This window comes from Rhineura floridana, chromosome 10 (genome assembly GCF_030035675.1).
Source record: "Rhineura floridana isolate rRhiFlo1 chromosome 10, rRhiFlo1.hap2, whole genome shotgun sequence".
Taxonomy (NCBI): Eukaryota; Metazoa; Chordata; class Lepidosauria; order Squamata; family Rhineuridae; genus Rhineura; species Rhineura floridana.
In genome coordinates this window covers 14,754,969-14,763,557 of record NC_084489.1, presented here as the reverse complement: position 1 = coordinate 14,763,557, position 8,589 = coordinate 14,754,969, and positions in this window count along the sequence as shown.

The window sequence follows — 8,589 nt, the reverse complement described above, 5'->3', positions numbered from 1 at the left end:
CAAGATATCTTGCTCTGCTCATGTTGTCCATAAAGCTGGATTATTGGCTATTGTTATATGTAGGTTGCCCCAGATGATGAGCTCTGCACGCATAAATGGGTCAAACTGCAGCTGGTCTGCTGTTGCCACCCAGGCCTGCCTGGCTGCAGCTATGGTGGGGGTATGTGTTGCAGGTAGCTTCAGGTGTTTACAGTCTAGTGCTGCCAAACTCTGCAGTAGGGCTAGGTTGTCCAGTTCTATCTGTTCCCATGGTGGGATTTCATAGTCTGCTTCCTGCTACCAGTATCTAACTTGAACGATTAGGCATGTGTTATGGTATACTCATAGGTTTGGAAGTTTAATGCCACCGTTTGTCACTGGGAGCTGTAGTTTGGCATATACCAAGTGAGACCTGTTGGTTGGACCCCACAAAATAGCTCGTCAATTTGCATGAAATATTTCTGGGGGATGGTGAGTGGGATGCTTCTAAGGACATACACTAGTCTGGGCAGTATTTCATTTTGTGGAACAAAGATTTGTGGGCCCCAACTTTGGTCAAGGCTTTGCAAGTACGAAGGGGGTGATGGGGAGAGTGACATTGAAATATGTAGACAGGATGTTACAGGGAAATGCCACAGAACTTTCCAGGAGAACTGCTGGGACTCGACCGTCTAAATAGATAAATATGTGTGTGACCCTGATGCTCTGCTACTACCCTAGTAGCTTGAAATGTTTGTGTTATGCATCTGAAAGAGAACTATAAGAATGTGCTGGAAAAGGGGAAGTCAGAAAACCTTGGGGTGGGGGGCTCAAGCCGCCTGAATTTTCTCTCCGAATAAAAGGTGCCTCTAACAGTTCTTGTTGATTCAACACAACATGAAGCTCTGTTTTCTTCTACAATATTAATTATGCTTATTTTCCCCCATAGGCTCATTATTAGTCCTGTCCAGTGTGCTAAGTCTGCCTTTATTTTGACAAGTATTTCTTCCATGTTGAATTTTACAATTTATGTGGGGACATGGAGACCTAAATATGTCAAATCATCCTTTTTTCCACGTCAGGCACCAGTCTGTGTGACCGTAGGCCACTAGCCCCCATCCTATGGACATTGCCTCTGGCTTTTGCCAGTTGATTTTGTATCCAGACAGTTGGCTGAAGTTTATTTATTAATTATTATTAAATTTATATTCCAACCTTTGTCCCAGTAGGAGCCCAGGGCAGCAAACAAAAACACTAAAAACACTCTAAAACATAATAAAAACAGACTTTAAAGAGTTTTGTGGGTCTCTTAAAAAAAGCAGTGGGTCATCTGTGAAGAGAGCTATCTTGTATTCCTGTTTGGCCACTGTGATACCCTTAATTGTTTAATTAAACATGCTAGGCATTCTAGGGCTACAGTGAAGGGCACTGGAGAAAGGGACAGCCCTGTCTCACTCCTCGCATTCATTGTATGGATTCTGACCATAGGACATTACTTATAACTTGAGCTCTTAGAGATAATCAGTGGAGACTGGTGGCTCCAATGTCAGTGGGGCAATAAATCCGCTCCGGGTTTTAGTCCGAACTTCAAAGAGCAGTCCAAGAACTTTGGACTATAACCCAGAGCACATTCAACGCCCCACTGACATCAGAGCCACCAGTTTCCTATAGAGATAATAGTAATGAAACAAAGCTTAAATGCCTTGCTAGGACCGAAACACGTTTGTTTTCACTTCTATAAAGTTGGAGGGTATGTTTTTTGTTGTGCAGAAGCAGTATTCTGCATTGTTCTGATGTTTGGATCAGCTGCAAATGATGGCTTAGTTTGTCTCATTTGTCTGGATGTGAGGGAGTGAAGCTAAGGGCTCCTTGAAGGTTGTACAATCCACCCAGGCTAAGTCAAACCTTCCAAACACCAGTTCCCATTAATCTTCTTTTTATTCTAATGGTGGTGAAGATTCTCAATGATTTGATCATAATTATCAAGTCTAATGTCATGAAAGTATGACGGTGTGCGCGTGCACACTAGGCATGGAAAGAGCTGCCCGTTGTGGCTCTCTCCATTTCCCACTTTTCTAATCTGAAATCCAATTCTCCACACCTCTGCAGCAATTTGTGAATTTTTTTAAAATTCTCATGAAAAAAATCCAGCATTTTAGGGCTAATTTCTCCAAATAAGCACATTTTTGTATGCAGTTTTGATGAACGCACACATTTCTGCAAGCCCCGATTCCTAAAACAATGCATCTAGTATGCTATTTCCTGAATACATTCATTTTTATGCCCTACTATATGCATTTTTGTAAACATTGCTTGGTTGGAGAACAGCACTGAAAAAGTTGGATGTGTGCCTTTCAAAGGATGACTGTGTTTTGGTTCTCATATTATTTATTCATTTATTAGATTTGTTATCAGAAGGTCTCCAAGCAAGAGCATTATTATTTCAGAAACTGCACGTTTCAAAGATTTGACTTTAAATGCAAACTGAATCGAATTTCTCCCCCATTCCTAACACACACGCATGTGTGCACCATAGATGATAAATGTTTACATTTATATGACTTAAATGAATCCATTCCCAAGAAAGCTACAGCTTTAACTCTGCTGTATGCAGCCTGACATTTCTCTAGAGAAACATATGCCATAACATATCTCCAGGGAACTGTTGTTACTCACAACGGTGTTGTTTCAAAATTGCCTCTCTCTCCCCTCTCTCTTTTTGCATAGAGTTCCCAAAATAACTCTGATGGGAACATGTTTGTTTCAAAAAGCCAGGTCATCACCAACAATGCTTCCATTTATTTGCATAGTAGGTGTGCGTCCCTGTATTAATGTGCATACATTCATTTATAGAACAAATTGTTTGCATTTCTTTCTCAGGTAATCAGGAGACAGTGTGTTTCTACAGCAGTGTGTAATGTTGTGAGAAACATTAATATTTTAAAGAAAATATTCTGAAGCTGTGCATCCGGAGTCATATGTAATTTGAGCAAAACACACAAGTGGACACCATTGCTCAGTTTATATTAATAGGCATTTTTGTCACTGACTTTTCAATCGAATACGTTTGCCAGCATATTTGTCTGGCAGAGCGCCAGTGTGTCTAACAGCTGCATAACAGGATATAACAGACAGAACATGTCATAGTGCTATAGGATGAATAGAAGCTACATCAGAATTCTTTCTACACTACTATCTATAATAGAAAATGGTTTGCAGCCTGCCATGCAGCCTGTCATTTCCACTAATAGTGAACTCAGGTAATGAGTTCAGACAGAGACAAAAGAGGACCAAGAAAAACAAGAGGGGGGTATCAGTATGTTTGGAAAAGCCCAGAGGTTTGCAGAATTATTTTGAAAAAGAGAAAAGACCAACAACTAAAAGTGCATCTTTACCCTCTTTTAGGGGCACATTTACTCTCTTTTAGATCAAGAGTGTGTGATCGGCCTGATGAATGACCCTTATTGTGAGAGAGACAGAGGGGGTGCGACCCTGTTACTTCTGCTCGATCTCTCAGTGGCATTTGATATCGTTGACCATGGTATCCTCCTGCACTGACTCAGTGGGATGGGTATTGGAGGCACTGTGTTACGGTGGTTCCGCTCTTCAGGGTTGTGATCAGACAGTAACACTGGGTGAGTGTTCCTCTGCCCCCTGACACTTGTACTATGGGGTTCTGCAGGGTGCTATTCTCTCCCCAGTACTATTCAACATCTATATGAAGCTGTTGGGAGCAGTCATTAGGAGTTCTGCAGCAAGGCGTCAGCAGTATGCTCAGAGCCGGCTCCAGACATCTAACCCCTGGGCCCTGGTGTGCATGCATGTGCTCACACACACTCTCTCTCACACACACATGCATGCACGCATGCTCACATGCGCACACACCCCTACCTGTCTCTTGTAGGGATGGAGCTCCTTCTGCCCGGCCGTTGGCTGGCTCTGGCTCTCCTGTCTTTTGCGGCTGTGCGGGTTGCTATGTGCGCGCAGCGCTGCCATCAATCAAGATGGTGCTGGAGGCTTCAGCCCCTTAGGGAAACCTCGGCCACCATCTTGGTTAATGGCAGTCCTGCGTGCGCAGCCCATGCAGCCTCAAAAGATAGGAGAGACAGGCGGGCAGAAGAAGCTCCCTCTCTGCGATCCGCAGCAGCTACTCTGCCATGGATCGCGGAAAAGGAGTGCTACTCCTCCCCCATCCTATTGAGAGGCCCCTCAAGGGCATCTGTGGCTCCAGGGGCCCTTGACCAGGGCCCGACCTGGCCGTCCTTTGGGACCAGCCCTGAGTTTGCTGATGACATGCAGCTCTATTTCTCCATAATACCCGAATTAGGAGAGGCTGTGAATGCTCTGGATCGGTGCCTGAATGTTGTAGTGGAATGGATGAGGGCCAGTAAACTGTGCTTGAATCCTGGGAAGACAGATGCTCTTTGGGTAGATGGTTCCTTTTTCTGGGATATAGTCAAGTCACCTGTTCTGGATTGGGTTGTGCTCCCTCTGAAGGACTAGATCTGTAGCTTCAGGGTACTCCTGGATTCATTTTTGTCATTAGAGGCCCAAGCATCCTCTGTGGCTAGGAGTGCCTTTTACCAGCTTTGTCTGGTTCGTCAGCTACAGCTGTTCCTGGACAGGGGTAGCCTGACCTCTGTACTCCATGCATTGGTAACCTTGAGCCTGGATTACTGCAATGTGCTCTACATGGAGCTGCCCTTCGCCCTGGTTTGGAAGCGCCAGGTGGTGCAAAATGCCAATGTCAGAGTGCTGATGGGAGCACATGGCCAATAACATGTGACACCACTCTGAAAACATCTGCACTGGCTGCCCCTCCACTACCGAACCAGGTTCAAGGTCCTTGTATTAATTTACAAAGCAATAAACAACTCAGGTCCAGGGTATCTTACTGACCACCTGAAACCTTATATCCCAGCTTGGTCAATGAGATCATCTGCAGGAGCAGCCTTGGTCGTCCCTTGAGTTAGCAAGGCTCATTTAACATCAACATGAAATTGAGCCTTCAGTGTCATCGGCCCAGTTCTCTGAAATGCTCTACCAACAGAGATTCAGCAGGCACCTTCTGTTTTAACATGTAAAGGCCTGCTGAAAACCTTTCTGTTCCACCAGGCATATGCAGGCAATTAAGAAGTTGTCCTTTCACAATAGGTGACTTTTCATTTTATTGTCTTTTTAATGTTTTTATTTTATGGTGGTTGTTGTTCTGTTTTTAACTTGTAAACAAGTTTTTAACAAATTAGCAGTTAATAAATAAATAAATGTACCAGGTATAAATGTTGCCTATATGCATATGTGTAGATTTCACATTATATCTATTTTGTTTCCTTGTAATAAACCAATTGTTTGTTTAGCTCTTTGTTCGTCTGTTCTTTATTGCGCACTAGGTTTAAAGTTTATATACATTTAGAACAATGTGCACTTTTGACTCCATGCAAAAGGTTTCACTACACTCTTAAGGGTATGTTGAGGTTCTTCAGTGTGGACACTATGTGGGTTCAGGCATACACATGTAACAAGTGGAGGCAGAATATAGCCATTGTGGCTAGTAGCCATTGCTAGCCTTATCCTCATGGGGAGATGGCCAGATGGCAGCGCCAGGTGGTGGCTGGCTAGCATCTCTCCTCCGCTCAAGTAAAAGGCAAACTTGACTGATCAGGGACATCTTGATTCTGAACTGACCCCTGGGGTCAATTGGCAGCAAGGCCAGGCCCCAGAAGTGAAAAGAAACTTTTGCTCTCCTCCATCACTGGCCTAAGCTATTATTGCACTTTTTGTTTGCAAGATTTAGATGCATTTTACATATTTTTTTCCTTAATAAAGTTGTGGCCTATTTTGATGCACCTCCCTCTTCATTGCCCTTCCAAGTGTGCAATCTGATTGGTAACTGCGTTTTGATCTGCATATAAGTCTGGGAAGTGGCAATTAGGTTGGTACACTTTAAATTGCAGATTTATTCTCCATCCCTAGATTTGAATCCAGGTCTCTGAGGCAAAATCCAATATTCTAAGAAGCACATTACACTTGCTCTTCAGTGTCTGCATTTTTGCTTGTCATCCAGTTGTTAACAGAACAGGGATAACCCTGGTCATACATTTAAACCCTGGTCATACATTTAAACCTTGTTTTGACTGATCACAGTTCTATGAAATGTACATGTAGCTGGAAACTCAGTATTTATTATGTTTTTTATTTATTAAATTTATATCCTGCCCTTCCTCCCAATAGGAGCCCAGGGCAGCAAACAAAATCCCTAAAAACACTCTAAAGCATCTTAAAATCAGACATTAAAATATATTAAAACATATTTAAAAACACTAGCCAACCATACATTCCAATCTTTGCAGTCTTAATTTAAAATACATCTTTTAAAAAACAATTTAAAACACAATTAAAAAATTTAAAACAATATAAAACACATGCTAAAATGCCTGGGAGAAGAGGAAAGTCTTGACCTGGTGCCAAAAAGATAACAGTGTTGGCACCAGGCACACCTCGTCAGAGAGATCATTCCATAATTTGGGGGCCACCACTGAGAAGGCCCTGTCCCTTGTTGCCATTCTCCAAGCTTCCCTTGGAGTAGGCACCCGGAGGAGGGCCTTTGATCTTGAACGTAGTATACGGGTGGGTTTGTATCGGGAGAGGCGTTCCATCAGGTATTGTGGTCCCAAGCCGTGTAAGGCTTTATAGGTCAAAACCAGCACCTTGAATCGAGCTCGGAAACATACAGGCAGCCAATGCAAGTGGGCCAGAATCGGTTTTATATGTTTGGACCGTCTGGTCCCTGTTACCAATCTGGCCGCTGCATTTTGCACAAGCTGCAGTTTCTGAACCGTCTTCAAAGGCAGCCCCATGTAGAGTGCATTGCAGTAATCTAATTTACTTTGGTGATGATGGTATCCTGGCTTTACATTACATAATATCACCAATGAGCTTGCTAAATCAAATGTCTGTTCTTTCCCTTTCCATATACTATATATTTATACTTCTGGAGTGAAGCCCTCCTTGATATTACTCTTATCTAAACAATTCAGATGAAATATGTTTGAAAAACAGGCTTTGCTTTAGACATGGGCGTGGGTTATGAAAATGTCAGTGCAGGATAGGCAAATGTTTGTTTTTCACCCCTTTGCTTGCTTCCTTTAGGAGCTGCACAGCAAAAGCGCTTCAAGTATTTTATAGGCTGCACTTGGCTAGCAGAGATGGAGCATTCCACTTGGGAGACTTGCTAGCTAGATTTCTGTCTCAATAAGAGCCTTTGGAAATGTCACCCAGATGTCACACTTCAATAGGTAAAGGTCTTTCTTTACTTTGGATCTGTGTTTTATTTTCCCCCTGTGGTTGTGATGGTGCGAATGGAGTACAGTTGTAAAAATGAGCTGCTCGTGATGCAATCCTTTACTACTTGCTCACTTTCAAATCAGAATACCTAGTATCCCATGCTTGAACAAAGATTATAATGCATGACTATAATCTTGGGTGCTATATAAACTGTCTAACTAGAGATAAGTAGGACATCTATGACATTGATTCTATATCAGACAGCTCGGCTCCAGCATGGTAGGAAATGTTCATAGGGATTGTCCTATTCATTTTTATTTAGTTGGGAGTAACTCCCACTGAAAGCAACAGGATTTACTTTCAAGAAAATCCTGGTTAGGATCAGCATGCAAGAGTCATTGGGATGTAATTGTAATTTCCTTTTTCTTGGCAATGTAATTGTGGTTTAGAGAATGAAATTTCCCTCCAGTAAGTGGTAACCTTTTTGCCTCTTTCTGAAGAAGCCTGTGGATCATTTTATTTGTTTGAGATAGCTGGGTGTATTATTCCTTGTTCTCCAAGCAGCACCTGTTGCCTGCTTCTTTTTTAGTTTCTGGCAAACATTTAATAACAGTAATCAGAGACAGAAGATCCTGTCTCGTGGCAGAGGCTTTTCCTATATAACAAGGGGTGAGGAACCTTTGTTCTGCTGTTGCTGAACTATAACTCCCATCAGCTCCAGCAAGCATGGTCAATAGTTGGGAATGATGAGAGGCAGCATTCATCCACATCTGAACGGTCATAACATCGGGGATAAGAGGAACTGAATGTAAATGATGGCTCCTCCCACCTTGAATGTTTGAAATGATTCAAACCAATTACTTAAAATAAATTTCCTGTGTCTGGTGTTATACTCTGTGTGCAGTGAGGAGGCCAGTAGAAGAGGCAAGGCTGGCGCAACACACTGTGCAGGCAGGTGCTGATGGTAACCCTGGCCCTCTGCTTCACTTACTGTCCTCTCTCCCTGCCCCCAGCTTACTAGTTAAGTGCTTTGCTGCCGCTAACACAGTGGCAGCACCGGCTATGCCTTGGCTCTGACTCCCCCTCCCCTTGCACTCTTACTTTGAGGAAGGGCTGGAGGTCCTTAAGAGCAAGGCATTCTGGGCAAAGTGGCCCAGAAGATTGCCTACTCCACTGCAGCTAGAAATGTTTATTTTTTAAAAAAAAAGTTAAAAGTTTAACGTTTTAAACTTGTAGATGTGCTGGAGATTTTAGGGTTCCATTCTCTCTTTTTCCCAGATGCCCTTTTCAGAGTACCGCAAACTTGTGGAGGCCACTTTTTCATAGGCCCATCCGATGAAGCTGCTT